Source organism: Benincasa hispida, chromosome 2, assembly GCF_027475165.1.
Source record: "Benincasa hispida cultivar pf3 chromosome 2, pf3_genome.v1.1, whole genome shotgun sequence".
NCBI lineage: Eukaryota > Viridiplantae > Streptophyta > Magnoliopsida > Cucurbitales > Cucurbitaceae > Benincasa > Benincasa hispida.
Window position 1 is genome coordinate 38,077,133 of NC_143479.1, and position 16,639 is coordinate 38,093,771.

Sequence of the window (16,639 nt, forward strand, 5' to 3'; positions counted from 1 at the left end):
GATTAATAATATGTCCATGATGTGAACATGCCAAGTATAACATGGAACTGGAGGATAATGATTGAATGAAATCACATATGATCATGCATAAATTATACTAAAATTGTGATTATGTGATTGACTTCCCAAAAATATGTTTTGCAAGGTGATTATTATTTTAAAAAACACTACTCACTAGGCTTATTAGCTCACACTCTTTCAAATGTCTTCTTCTATCCCTCCCCCCCCCCCAGGTAGCAAAGCGGAGCATTTAAGAAGGAGTCTACAAACCACCAAAATACTAGGACTTGGTAAATTCTCAGGGCACGGCTCGGATCATGTGATAAAGGAATATAGGAATTGAAGTATATGTATGAAACTTAGATAGATTATTGTAAACATGTTAAAGACTTTATAGACAAAGGGGGAAATGTTAAATTAAAATGTTGTCTTGGAATGCTGCTGGTGTATCCTCATGCTCCCTTCCAAGTATTGGGGACTAAGGCTAGGGAGGGGGTGTGACAACACCTCCTATCAGATTATCCTCTTATCTCGTAAGTGGATGTGACAGCAGTAGTTACCGACCTACTTGCCAGCACTTACTGCCTAACTTACCTATATGACTTACATAAATTCTTGTTATGCAATTACGACTCAGCGGCATAATAATATATGGGTTGAACCTCACAAGATCTACGCATTGTTGTCCTTGGCTTACACAAGGACTAAAATTGGATCACGGATTGCCTAATTACTCTTTTAACATCTCTAGTTTCATGTTTTATTTCCAAAAATACATTATGTAATTTTTTGATTTCATGAATATATTGTCAAAAGGACATTCTTACATCCTAACAAAACGTTTTTGTAACCAACTACTAGAAAATTGAAGATTATTTTGTTTGCATTCGTTATTTATGGAATCCCTATTTAAAGAATAAACCAACATCGTCATTTGGTTGAACCTGCAAGTTGGCAAAATATGGACCATACCATTCAAATATGTTCTTGCTAAGTCAGATTCTAACGAGATAAACATATGCAACAAATAGTGTAACCACCTTATATTAAAAATAGCTATTTGAATATATAAATATTCTTACCTTTTGAATTCCATCTTATCACAAGGGACTCGCGTTTTAATTTTTGTAATAGAGTTTGTTATCAATGATGACCATGTTAATTTTGGACTAAAAAATATAAAATGTACCATAAATAATTCATAGTGATTGTTTTAAATTTACCTGGATATTTTGGATGTCACAACACAAGAAAGCATAGCAGCGCTACGATGTTTGATATATTTTCACCCTCGCGCACGAGTGGAATCATCTAATGAGCATAACAATTAGCACGACAATGATGAGCCTTACGCTAGGACAAGAGCGTAGCTACGCTCTCCTCAGCATTGCAACGCTCGGCTGATATCTATAAATATTTTATGACTTTTAGGTCAAAGACATCATGATTTCCAGCCTGTTCATCTGTTTTTCCCTACCTAACTTTTCATATATTTCATTGAAGATTCTTGTCCCTAATGAGTGGCTAAGGTAATTTGTACTTGAGGATAGGAGTTTTTTAGACAATTGTTCTTGAAAACTTTTATTTTCTGGGATGTAATTGTTGTAAACTCTCTTGAAGTTTTGATTATATTTACATTGAAGCATTTTGACAGGCCTGACAATTCTTTATAAATGATTCTTTGTATGTAATGTTCATTTATCATTTGCATAAACGATGAATTTAGTAGCATGATTAGGGAGTTAGTGTTTAATTAGAGGCAATCCTTGAACTTTGATATTCGTGAACTAATTAACTAAAAGAGATAAATCGCATGTTCGATTTGAGTTTTCTAGTCTATCATTTATCAGTAATAATATAAAGCATGCTCTTGTAGAAAACAAGTGAGTTTCAAGATATACCTCTTGTAGAACTACTTCAAAGCTCCTTCTCCAGCTGCTATCTTCTCTGAATCTTGTTGCAGACTACGTCAAGATCTTCCCCACTATTCTCTTGGTACTCTAGATTGAGTTGTGGGACTCAAAAATAAGCTTGAATCAAGGGATGAAGAAGAAAAGCTCACAGCAGCAACCTTGGTAATGTACCCTTTCTTCAACTTGAATTTTCTCTAAAATTCTCTATAGATTGTATGCCCAATTTTCACTTCAATCTCTTCATTATATTGCAGATCAACATGAAAAGGAGAGAGTTGCATGAGTTGCAGCTCATGCTTGGAGAAGACAAACCAAAGAGAATGTTATTTGTGTGAGTTACTTAGGTGATGGATAATGGAAAACAACATTTTCTATTTTAGTGTTTTTTTTTCCTCTCTTTTTCAATTTTATGTCCAAAAATCAAAATTTCATTTAAAAGTCATTTTGATTTTAAAACTGAAAAATAAAATTAATTTTAAATAAAACTTAATTAATTTAATATCAAATATTGAATTAATTTTTACACAAATCCATCTTTATATATTTAAATCATATTTAAATATATAAATTCTCTGATTCTGTTTAATTCTCAAATTAAACACGTAATTATATCTCGTATAAGTACTAATTTCTTTAATTCTAATTTGAACGTTTCAAATTAACTTATCATGCTATTCTAAAGCTAGTCCGTTATGAGCTTGTAGGGGGACCTCACAAGCCTACAAACCATGGGCTCCAATGATCCGAGATTAATTGGATAAACTCATTCTTCGAAGATAATCGAGAATGTTTTTAATAGCAGTCCAATGGTCATGACCAGGATTGGACTGAAATCTGCTGACAATTTCTACGGCATAGCATATATCGGGACGAGTACACAGCATTCCATACATCAAACTCCCAACTGTAGATGCATATGGAATTCGATTCATCACCTCAGCCTCTTGAGATGTCTTAGGACTCTGTTCCTTAGACAGGTGAATTCCATGCTCGAAAGGTAAAAATAATTTCTTGGAATTTTGCATTTTATACCTAGACAACATCTTGTCTATATAAGATGCTTGAGATAATGCCAAAGTTCTGTTCTTGCGATTCTGAACTATTTGGATTCCAAGAACATACTATGACAGCCATCTCTTAACATCAGCTAGATAATCTACCTCGTTCCCAATGAGTAGAATATCATCAACATACAACACTAGAAAAGCGACAGTTTTGTTAACGATTTTCTTGTATACACAGGGTTCGCCAACATTTTGTTCAAAGCCATAAGATTTGATCGCAGCATCAAATCTCATATTCCAGGATCTAGAAGCTTGTTTTAATTCATAATTGGATCGAATAAACTTGCAAACCTTTTGCTCTTGACACTGTTGTATGAACCATTCTAGTTGAGACATATAGATACTCTCTTCAAGATAGCCATTCAGAAAAGTTGTCTTGACATCCATTTGCAATAGTTCATAATCATAAAATGTGGCTATGGACAAGAGTATTCTAATGGACTTTATCATGGCGATTGGAGAGAATGTTTCTTCAACTTCTACCCCCTCTCTTTGGGTAAACCCTTTTACCACAAGTCTAGCTTTGTAGGTCTGTATCTTACCAGCTTAGTCTCTTTTTCTCTTGTAGATCCACTTGCAACTGATGGGTTTTACACCTTCTGGTTGATCTACAAGATCCCAGACAGAACTGAAATACATAGATTGCATTTCAAGGTCCGTGGCTTTAATCCATTGGTCTTTGTCCACACCGTTCATTGCTTGATTAAAAGACAATGGATCCTCTAAACCATCATCTGGTATGATGAGTTGAGTTTCAGTTAAACCCATGTACCGGCCAGGCTGTTGCACAACCCTCCCACTACGATGAGGCACTCTCAACTCTTGAGAATGATGTGAAGTATCAGTTTCATCAACAACTTTTGTTGATGGACCTGCTCTATCAACAACTCTTGTTGAACGACCTGCTCGATTAACAACACTTGTTGATGCATTTGTCGTTTTTCTGGACATTGCTTCTATTACTAGCTTACTGCGAGGTTGATGGTTCTTTATATAATCTTACTCCAGGAAGGTTGCATTTGTCGATACAAACATTTTATCTTCCTGAGGGTGATAAAAGAAACGACCTTTTGTTTCTTTTGGGTAGCCTACAAATAGGCACACTTTTGAACGGTGTTCCAACTTTCTAGGATTTTGCACCAACACATGTGCTGGACAACCCGAAATCCTGAAATGACGTAAATTTCCTTTACGTCCCATCCAGAGCTTGTAAGGTGTTTCAGAAACACTTTTCGAGGGAACTATGTTCAAAATATACACCGCAGTCCCAACTGCGTGTCCCCAAAAAGAATTTGGTAACTGAGCTTAACTCATATTGGAACGAACCATGTCCAACAAGGTTCTGTTTCTCCTTTCTACCACACCGTTCTGTTAAGGTATGCTAAGGGCTGTGAGTTGAGATTGAATTCCATGTTCTATTAAACAGTTCTAGAATTCTATGTCCATATACTCACCACCTCGATCCGATCGAAGTGTTTTAATCTTTTTACCTAATTGGTTTTCAACCTCAACCTATACTCTTTGAACTTTTCAAAAGTTTCAGACTTTTGGTGCATTAGGTAAACGTGCCCATACCTTGAACAATCATCTATAAAACTGATGAAATATTCATACCCTTCTCTCGCTCTAACATTTAGAGGCCCACAAAGGTCTGAGTGAATTAGCTTTAGGGCTTCTTTAGCTCTAAGACCTTTTCCAGAAAAATATCTTTTTGTCATTTTACCCTCGAGATAGGACTCACGTGGTGGTAATGAACCGTCTTCCAACTTATTTAGATGACCGTTCTTAAATAATCTCTCAATGCTGTTGAGTTTTATGTGACCCAGTCTCAAGTGCCAAAGATAGGCATTTGGAGAAATCTTCCTCTTCTTATGAGTCCTAAGAGTTTTAAACATCTCTATGTTCAAAACAGCATTGACCTCAGTTGGTTTTAACATGTACAAGTTGAAGGATCTCTTACCGAAGAGTTCCATGAGCGTGTTTGGATCGCTCCGATCTTACCGTGACCAAAATACATATTATACATTCAAACGCACAGTTATGCAAACAAACAGTAATTATCAGCATGCTATGAACAAGAAATAAACGAGGGAGAGAGTTTCCATACCAATTGAAGACAATCCTCAATCTTCGAAACTCAACGCAGCAGAAACCTCTACGCGATCTACCAACGCCTAGTAGCAGCGTCCACTACAGCAGCACCAACAACCACACAAGCATGAACGCAGTAGGGACGACACCACCAGGAAAGAGCCCCAGGTATTCTCGGAGTGAGAACCCAAAGCGTGGTCTTTGGTGAATTTAGTAGAGGAAGGAGGAAGCACGGATCGTGTAGACAATAAGCAAGTGGGAGGGAAAAAGGAGCTATCATATAGCACGATGCTTATCGTTTAGGATAAACTACATGATCGTGTAGGTTTTACTGGACGATCGTTTAGGAAAAGGTATACAATCATTTAGCAAACTCGGCACACACTACGATCGTTTAGGTAAGTTATCCGATCGTTGATAACTTGTAGAAATACAAGTTATTTATACTGTTTTATTTAGATATTGCGGCTAAAAGGAAGAAAAGTTGCATCGGTAGTATGGAAATTGGCTAAGAAATGCGATGATTATAAAATGTCGTCAATACACCCACTAACACCATTACGATTGTAGAATAGAATGTTTCATTTCTGTTTTGCAGGAAATCAGTCACCGCATGCGTTCATGGCTTAAAGATAAAATGAACAATGCATCTACGTCGAATTGCGCCCATCATTCAGGAATGAAAAGATGATCAACGCAATGACGGTGCATGCGACAATCGATCAAGAGCTTTGCGATCAACGCAATTTCAACCGCATGTGGTAATCAAAAACAGCACCGCATGTGGCGATAGATCGAAGATGTAAAGAGAAATGCATTTGCGGAGGATTCTGACGTGTGTACAGCTGTCAGTTGTGCATTTTTGATGGAATTGATTGCGTAACAGAAGGAATATTCACTCCACCATTTCAGGAACTACCTTAACCATACAGTGGGGACCATAATGCAAAGAGTTAAGATTCGCCTATAAATAGCTTCTGCAATTTCATTGAAAGATATACTTGAATACATAGAAACGTGTATATACTGATCTCTGAGAGAGAGAGTGGTCTGAAGCGCTTTCCAGAGTAGATCCGGGAATAACCATGAGACAAGGATAAGAGGTGAGTCTCCGAGCAAAGAATCCTTCCAATCCCCATAGTTAAAGCTCTGTACGATGGTCATTTCTACCAGAAGAGCAAGCCTGAGAGGAAAGTTCTCCTCTTCATTACTTCCACACGCCGGAAAGCATAATCTCCATTCAGATCTGTGTCAAGACGTTGACACTCTTTCTATATTTGTCTCTAAATCTCTATTTCATCATTTGTATTCATCTTCTTAATCTTTCATTCACACCATGTATCGAATGCTTAATCTTTGTCGACCCACATGCCCATCTGACCAGCTTTTTCGAGATGTGCGATAACTTCTCCATTCCTGGCGTCACCCCAGAAGGTATCAGACTGTACCTCTTCCTTTACACCTTGAGGGATGAGGCTAAAAGGTGAGCTCATTCATTGGAGCTAAATGAAATAACTTCCTGGGATCAGTTGGTGGAACAGTTTATGAAGAAGTTCTTCCTGCCGCAGTCAACGAAAGATGACGAAAGGACTTGCTGAACTTTGAGCAGATGGATAACGAGACCCTCAGCACCACCTGGGTGCAATTCAGAAGATTAGTAAAGAATTGTTCGCATATCGGGATACCCGATTGCGTTCTGATGGAAACATTTTACAACGGCCTTAATAGATCAACACAAGCAGTTACTGATGCCTCCGCAGCAGGAGGGTTTATGGATAAAACATACACTGAAGCCAAGGTCATCCTTGACTGCATCTCGCGGAATATGGATGACTGGGTAGATGATGGGTATGGAGGAAGAGGCTCCAAGAGAAGAAGAAATGATAATTCCATGTACCTACGGATACAATGACAACTTTGGCCACCCAGATGGCCGCGATGACCTCTCTCCTACAATTGATGGTGCTTAATCAAGGTGCCCTCTCCCAAGGATAAGCACAACCCAATGCGCGGGCACAAGTGGCCGCAATAAGTTGCATCCAATGTGGAGGGGGCCATTGCGGTGGAAGTATGCCCATCAAACCCGCAGCAAGTGTTTGCTATCCAGAATAATTCGTACAACAACACTTATAATCCTAGTTGGAGGAATCACCCTAACTTCGGTTGGGCAGGAAATCATAACCAAGGTGGGCTGAGTAACCATCAGAACAGCAAATCTGAGAATCGAGGAAACCCTCCACCTTTTCACCAAAACTAGAATCAGGGTCATCAGAGACAACAACAAAACCAACCATCTTCCTCAAACACCTTTGGAAATTCATTGAAGTCCTTGCTCAAGCAATACATTGAGAAAAATGATGCAGTTATGTAGTCGCAGGCGTCTTCAATCAGAAACTTGGAGATCCAAGTTGGGCAGTTGGCAGCCGAACTATGCAATAGAACACCTGGAACGCTGCCAAGCAATTCCGAAGCCCCAGGATCTCATGGGAAGGAGCAATGTCCTTGATGACATTGTGCAGGCAAGCTTGACCGCCTGTAGAGGTGTGGATTGCATTCATCATGGGAAATTGTCTTCCGGTCCATATCTCTAAATTCTATGTTTACTTGCTTTCTTAATTACCTTCTTTAATGCTTTATGAATTTTGCTATTTAATGATTCCTTAAACTTGCTTTCATTGCTTTATGAAATTACTTTTCATTTAATTCACTTGCATTAATTTCTGTGCTCTCTTTAATTTCCTTACTTTTCTGTATTAATGGCGTTATTCTTAAATTGTCGTGAATGATTGGTTAACAGAAATTGATTACCACAAAGTCCTTGTGACTTGCATTGATGAAATAATAATAATAATAATAAAGTAATAATAAAACAATCAACATTCGGTATGCATTGCGATGATGGGTGCATCTTTTGCTAACAAGATACACTTTGCGTTCATCCCACTTAAATGCATTGCGCTGAGGGGTGTGTTGCACTCGTACGTGTTTTTCGCCCGTCCTTAGCAAAAACGCACTCTGTTGAGGTAGTGTTGCGCCAGTAGAAATACAGTGCGCCCGTCCTCCCGAAATGCGTTGAGTTAAGGGGTGTTTTGCGTTGATACATGCATTGTTGCCCGTCCTCTACAAAGATGCATTTGCGTTGATGGATTCATTGCGTTAATTCTTAACCTTGCGCCCATCCGAATAAAACACTAAAGACAAATTCTTTTTGCAAATAGAGTAGTCCAATCGTTTAGGCTTCCCAGGAAATGATGATTTAGTAGATGAAAGGACGTACTTCTCTATTGATTCATAAATGTGAGGAGCGCGACACAGGCTTTTTGAGTACCTCGAGGCCTGCCACCACAGAATTTGCGTTGGGCCCATCAAGGCCCAACTAATCAATTCCCACTTCCTTCGTCTGAGATCCTATTTGAGTCTTTTTGCAAATAGAAACCCTAACAGAGCTTTTGCATACCAGACTTACTTTCATCATAAAACCCTAAGAGTTTCCCAGCTTTCTTACTCAGTTCATCCATGGCCGACAAGTCTTCCCATCCATCTTCTTTACCCTTATCACCCTCACAAGCCTAAATCACTACATGAGAGGCGGAAATCCTTGCAGCGAACCACCGTCTCACCGTTCAGCCACCAACCATCCCACGATTCGCCGGAAAACTTCAGCGAAAGCCTTTAACAGTCATACCACTCTAGTTTAAAAGGGGGCAAAGCTCGGAGAGTGCCCCACTCTCAACATTGTCCTCTGAAAGTGAAAAGAAGAGAAGGAACGATAGAGAGGTGTTTGGGAGTATACTCAGCAACATGGAGAAGGAAGGAGGATTGCTCGAAGCTGGGGTTGTGAGCCAACCATTGCCTTTGGAGGAGGAGATGGAGGAAACATCAAGAAGAAGCGGTTTGGCAATCTCGGATCCTAAGGAAACTGCTCACGCAGAATCCTATGAGGGACCCTGCAGAGTTTCTTTGGAGGAAGTAGTGGCAGAGAAGCAGCCTAAAGTTGCTGAGGAGAAGAAAAAGAAGAAGAAGATCAAAGAGAAGAGGGCTGAAGGGGATGAGGAAGCCCATCCAATCAAGAAGAAGAAGAAGATCAAAGAGAAGAGGGTTGAAGAAGATGAGGAAGCCCATCCAATCAAGAAGAAAGAAAGGAGGACAGGTGAGAAAAGGGAACGCAGGCGGGAGGAGAAGCGCCTGAGGAAGGAGGAAGAGAAGAGAAAAAGGGCTGAGAGCCCAAAAATGGATGGAGAATCCACCTCCATAAGGGTGGATAAGGGGGAGTCAGCGCAACTGAGAGAATCAATGCAGCCTGAGGAGGAAATAACGCAAGTAAAAACGGTTGCGACTGATGACGGAGAAGATTCAGACATTACCCACTTTATGCGGCGTCGCAAGGAGAATGTGTCGTAAGGGTCAACAATCGACCCACCAATTTTGCAAGATGCAGTAGAGGAAAAGAAGAGGAGAAAAAAATAGGAGGAAGAGAAGCAAGAGAAGATGTTGCGGGCACAATAGATCATCGCAGAAGGCGATTTAAGAAGGAAATTACATGATGAAGAGGTGCGCCACAACAACGCAATCTCGGCAGAGGAGGAAAGAATAGGGCTCGAGGAAGAACAACACATTTTGCTGGCCTCAGAGCAGTTTGAAAAAGAATTTGAAAGAGAGTTGAGAGAAGAGGAAGAAGAAGAAAGGAAAAAGAAGGAAGAGAAGGAGAAGAGGCACCGAGCAAACATTCAGCACATAAGAGAGAAGAAGGGCAAAGAAATTGTAGAGTGGGAAAAGGAAGAACAACGCAAGGAAAGGGAAAGGAAACAAAAGCAAAAATCCCGTCTTGCGTTGACAAAAGAAAAGGGAAAAGCAGTAGAGGAAAGCAGTGAGCCTGCGTTGGCCAAAGGATGTCCATCGAAGAAGAAAGAAAATGATGATATGCTGATAGAGATGATATTTTTCCCTGTGCCAACGCCACTACCGGACTTGATCACGAGCGTTGTATTGGAGCATGGATGGGAAACATTTTGCCAATGCCCATCCATCGTCATTCCAAAGGTAGTGTGAGACTTCTATAATGGACGACTCCATGGCACCAAAGATGCAGTGACCATGAGAGGGGAAGTGGTGTCTTTTAGTGCAAAGAACATCAATGAATTATATTTTATGAATGACATCCCGGATACGCCGGGCAATTAAATCATTGATGATCCTATAAAAGAATAGATGGAAGATGCGCTGAAGACATTAATGCAACCAAGCACTTAGTGGTCGGTTTCCTTAAAAGGCATCAGAACCCTAGCGTCCAAGAAACTATTTCCAGAGGCGCGGCTTTGGGTATATTTGGTTAAACGGCGACTCATCCCAACTATACATGACAAAACAGTTTCAAGGGATAGAGTCATGGCCGCATATTGCATCGCACGCGACATTCCAATCAATGTGGGCCAGTTGATCGCAAGACAGCTTCAAGGTTTGGTGGGGCATATAAGAGGTCAGTATTTCTTCCCTTGGACAATTTCAAGCTTATGCCTATCATTGGGTGTAGGTATTGAGGAAGAGCCAATGCCAGAAGTTCATGGCCTCATAAACATCAAGATTTTGAGGATGCTTCTCAAGGATTCCCCCCATTGCCCTGAGCTCCTATGAAGAGGCTCATCATTGATTTAAATGCGCCGCAACAACCAAAGCGAAAGAAACAACACAAGGATGACAAAGGAAAGGAAAAAGTCCAAGAATCATCAACGTAAGATCAAGAAACCTTGGACCCTTTGCCTTTGATAATTCACCCTCCAATCCCTCCTGCAGAACCTTCTTCCCCACTTCCCAATCATTTCACCAACCTTCTCCTTGCCCCTGACTCACCAAACGCATAACCAGTAGCTCTATCCTCACCTTCATCATCACCACAATTTTCCCTTCCACATCTGTAAAAGCCGAACACTAATTACTTTAAGTAAGAGTAAGTAATGTGATGTCTTCTAATGAGCTAAATGAAGCCATGTCTTAGGAAGGATAGAGGATGGAACCAAGAAGAAATAAGCTCTTGGGTAGCTAAGTGTAAAAGTAGGACAAAACTCGGTTAGGCTAAGGAAGGTCATGCTTGATGATGGAATGCATAATAAGCATATGGATGAGACCATGCCATCTAATGAGGTGTAGTGCTGAAGTAATATTGTGAGTGTAGTTAGCAAAAGAAAGTTTGCTAAATCCTAGCCCTTCATCACCAATAGTGGGCAAGGTGGCATAAGGAGGGTTCATGCTGGATTTTGGGCGGTGATATAAGCCAGCAGGTCGAATTCATTAGGTCGGTTTGGACAAACTACTTAGGCTATTTGTGTAATTCCAGCGACATTTGAAAGCTTTGTGTTTCTATTTTTTGTGGCTGTGCTACTGGAGGGAAAACTCGCCGGAATAAGGCCGGAGAGACAAAATAAAGACGAAGGATTCATTTCTCGGGTGAATCTAGGCCAACAGTGAAGAATTGAAGCTCTAGGATGAATTACGAAGCATTTTGAGCTAAATATTTGAGGTAATATTTTTAACTCAGTTATAAACAACTTTGTAGAATGAAACTTTTTAAGATGAGGCCTGAAAATCGAGTTAAATACTTTTGAAGTTTGAACTGGAAATTGTTGAACAAGCAAGCAACTGCTTGAATTGAGGCCAATGATGAAGGTTTGAATCTCTAGATCCAACGACGGAGAGTTTTGAGCTGAAATTTTAAGGTAATGTTGCTAACTCAATTCTAAACATGTTTCTTGAAAAGAGTTATGGATTTCGAGTTATGAATTTTTGAATTTGAAATAGAGAATATGTGCATAAGCAGACAGTTGCTTGGGAAGAACAAGCAAACAGCTCACCGTAGAGAGCGAGAGCGAGATAAAGAGCATGAGGATCTCACTCAGGATGATAATCTCGCTAATTTTTGTGCTAAATCTTGCTCAAGAAGGAAATCTCGCTAGAAACTTGGGCTGAATCTCGTTGGTGAGGAAGCAAAGCTCGCTAGAAGAGGTAAGTCTAGCTAGGTTGAAGTTTTGCTAGGGAAAAGCTTGATCTCGCTCATGAGGATCTCGCTCATAAGGATCTCGATCATGAGGATCTCGCTCGTGAGAATGGATTCACTCATGATGATATCTTGCTAGTAATGTTGTTTTTGTTGATGAAAGTTCCATTAGTAAGCGAGCTATCTGAGGTATTTTGCTAAGAATTCTAAGGAAGTTAATCTGGAATTATGTCCTTTCAGGCCAAGAAGAGCTAGAAGAGACGTATAAACCGTTAAGAGCCCCGATGAACTGTGAGTGACTATGTGATGATTTAATGTTTTAATGATTTAGAAACCATGATTTCTTGAAGTTATTTCTCATGCTAAGTGTTTATATGAAGTGCCAAGCAACATATGTTTGAAGTTATTTCCCATGCTAAGAAAAGCATGTTTTCCATGGAAATTGACATGATTTAAATATGTTATCTTGTCTAAATATTTTTAGCATGTTTTAGTAACTCCATTTTCATGATGAACTAGTATGATGATTTGAGCACTAAGCCTTAGTTTTCAACTAAATGTTTATGACTAGTTATACGACGGATATTGAAAGACAATGAGAAGGTATTGATAACTTGTAGAAATACAAGTTATTTATGCCACCTTATCTAGATATTGCAGCCAAAAGTTAGTAAATATGCGCCGATTGTATGAAAATTAGCCTAGTATTATAAATGTTTGCAATTACACCCACTAACACCATAAAGATGGAAGAAAGTCGAATTTTACTCTGTTTTGTAGGAGACCAAGTCACCGCTTGCGCTCAAGGCTCACGAGAAACTGATCAACGCATCTTTGTCACATTGCGCCCATCAATCAACAATGAATAGATGATTACCGCAATGACGACGCAACACGACAGTCAATCTAGAGCTAACTTTCAACCGCATGCGGTAATAAAAACAAACCGCATGCGAATTCATGATCAAAAGATGCAGCTGAGCAATGCAAAAGTGGAGGATTGAGACACGTGTACAACTAACGGTTGTGCAGAATTGACGGTCTGATTGCATAACAGAAGGAATAATATCCCTCCATCTTCGAAATTGCCATAACAATTAGTGGAGACCACAAGGCTAGAGTCAAAGACCTGCACCTATAAATACCACATAGATTTTAGAGAAAAGGATGCTACTTGATCTGGGTTAAGTGCTGCAAAAATGTTGAGAGAAAAGGCTGAGTTGAGTGCTTAAGTGAAGAAATCCGGGAAGAAGACGAGATAAAGCCGATAGATGAATTTCAGATCTAATCTGCCAAACACTCGATTGGAAGCTCTGTGCAAAGATCCCTACTACCGGTGGAGCAAGCCTGAGAGGGAAGCTCTTCCTACCATCAAATCCATCCTATCCGGCAAGCAGATCTCCATCGAATCAGTGCCAAGACATTGGCACTTGTTTGTATCTGTTCTGTCTCTTTCATTGTTGTATTTCACTGTTTCTTTACCTCTGCATTCACAACATGTATCAAACGCTTAATATAGATATTAAATGTTTCGATAGCTTTCATTTACCATTTTCTGTCTATTTCCGTTCACTCGTCAATCACTTTCTTCATGATGTCTTCTTAATTCCCTGATAAGCAATATGAATTAACCAAGCATTTAATCTGTGTTAAAGATATAAAATGCATTTAGCTAAGGCATGCTAGACGGCATCTTCACCTGTGAGAGCAGAAGTGAAGATGCCATTCTGATCTATCGAGAGAGGGTTAGACGAATGCGTTAACTAAAGCGAGTGGTACTTCTAAACATAGAAGCAACCTTGCGTTCATTATATTATTGTCTATTTCTCCACAGACATGTGGGAGCAGGGCCGATCACTGAAAGGTGTACGCCAAGAGAAGAGCGGAGCAGCATTTGCAGCTTCAACGCAATTGAGAACTTGCACTATTTATATTGTTTATCTTTCTCTTTCTATTCTGTTCATAAGACTCGCCGCCACATTCCACGTCTTTGCAGACCTTTCACAGCCAGCCTTGACCTCAGCATCTTGTAACATGAAGCTTTTATCTTGTATCATCTAACTTAGGTTTATCGTATTTCATTTTACTATCACATCTTTACTGCTTTACTTTATTTTATCGCAATTTATATACCTGTATAAACACATTTTTAAAGATTGAAAACCTGGTCGCATATATCATGAACATACTACAATAACCTAAATCAGTCCACGTGTTCAACCTCGGATCACACCAAGAAACTTGCGGTGGAATTACACTTGGTTATATCGTAAGGAAACTTGTGACAACGCATGGCATACTATGTGAACACCCATCATTAATGTATATCTAGCGGTAGTATCGCATCATTTTAAGCATAGAACATCATCAATCATACCTATCAAGTTTTGCATTACAAGTTTATGACGTCGTTGCCAGGGAACTGGTAACGGGGACATGGACTTGTTCATTCATTCATATCCATATTTGTATCAGCGCATTGTTTAAGAATAAAATTTGCGTTACAGGATAAGCACGTGCACATAAGTAATACGACGTCGAGGGATTGAGCAAATTTATTCTCATGCTAAATTTTATGTGATTCCAAGCAACTTACTTCTATGATTGAAAGCATGATCAACGCATGATGTTTACTAATGTATGAGTTTTCCAAGTATGTTTTCCATGTCTAATGCATGCTAAAGGTTTTTACAAGCTATTTCAACATGATTTAAGCCAAATTATTTTACAAAGTATGAAGCATGCGTTAGGGTTAAAGCTAAGGTTGAATGAAGCTTGATGTACTATGTTTTAAATACCTAAGTTTGTCAAAGTACATGCGTTGGTATTCCTAAACATAATGAAAAGGGATACTGATGGTAGGGAAGGTATCCTAATGAGTTTTCTATGCTATATTTGAGAACTATTCTTTTAATGCTCTTCAAGAACTTGATAGCTTAAGTGAGTCGAATAATGAAGGTAAGGAAGGTATCTGAATAAATGTACCTAAGGTGTTGACAGTACATAGAAAACTTCACATGCATATAGGCAGGTCTGAATGAGAGGCCGAAGTATGGGTCTCTTGGCCGGTAACAGACGTTGGGAGCTAGAGAGATGTATGCTCATTCTCAACTAGGGAATAATGACGTTTAATGGTGTTTAAGAGTAGTTATAATGTTTATGTTAAGAGGATGTTGCTTGAGATGCCCTTCGGTATATTTAAAGAGATCAACATAGGGGTCTCTCCTAGCCATAATTCAGTATGAAGAAATCAAAGTATTGGTCTCATCTAGCCATGGCTTGGCATTGGGAATTAGAGTGATGAATGTTCATTCTCAACTAAGATTCAGGTTTCAGATACAATGGTTTTAAAGGTTTTATGTACACGTTTGCTTGGCATATTTTAGTTATAGTATTATGTTTTCGAGCTTTCAGTTTAAGCATGAGATTTATGTTTTTATTAAGTCACTCACTGGGCTTCTAGCTCATGTTTTCAAATGTTTTCCTTTCAGGTAGCAGTCAGTTCCCAAAAGACTTTTCTGCTGCTGCTCTGCCACTCAAAGAAACAGGTTGAAGTAAGCGTAATTGAAGACTGATAACTTGTAGAAATACAAGTTATTTATGCCACCTTATATAGATATTGCGGCCAAAAGTTAGTAATTATGCGCCAATTGTATGAAAATTAACCTAGTATGACAATAATTATAAATGTTTGCAATTACACCCACTAACGCCAAAAAGATGGAGGACAAGCCAAACTTTACTCTGTTTTGTAGGAGACCAAGTCACCGCTTGCGCTCAAGGCTCATGAGAAACTAATCAACGCATCTCTGTCACATTGCACCCGTCAATCAACCATGAAGAGACGATTACCGAAGTAATGGTGCAATGCGACAATCGGTCCAGAGTTATGCTTCGACCACATGCGGTAATAAAAACAAACACCGCATGTGAACCCATGATCAAAAGATGCAATTGAGCAATACGAGACCGCAGGATTGAGACACGTGTACAACTAACGATTGTGCAGAATTGACGATCTGATTGCATAACAGAAGGAATAATATCCCTCCATCTGCGGAATTACCATAACCATCATGTGGGGACCATAATGCCGGAGACAAAGGATCTGCTCGTATAAATACCCCAGTGATTTCAGAGAAAAGTATGCTATTGGATACTGGGCTAAGTGTTGTAAGATTTTAGAGAGAAAAGGCTGAGCTGAGTGCTAAAGAGAAGAAATCCGGGAAGAGAACGAGATAAGGCCGAGAGGTAAATCTCATATCCGACATGTCATATACCCGATTGAAGCACTGTGCAGAGACCCCTGCTACCGGTGGAGCAAGCCTGAGAGGGAAGCTCTTCCTGCCATTGAAACCATCCGATCCGGCAAGCAGATCTCCATCGAATATGTGCCAAGACATTGGCACCGGATTGTATCTGTTCTATCTCTCTTTCAATGTATTCCATATTTTCTTTATCTCTTCATTCACATATCATGTATCAAACACTTAGTAGAAATATTAAATGTTTCGATAGATTTCATTTACCATTTTCTGTCTATTTCCGTTCACCCATTAGTCACTTTCTTCATGATGTTTTCT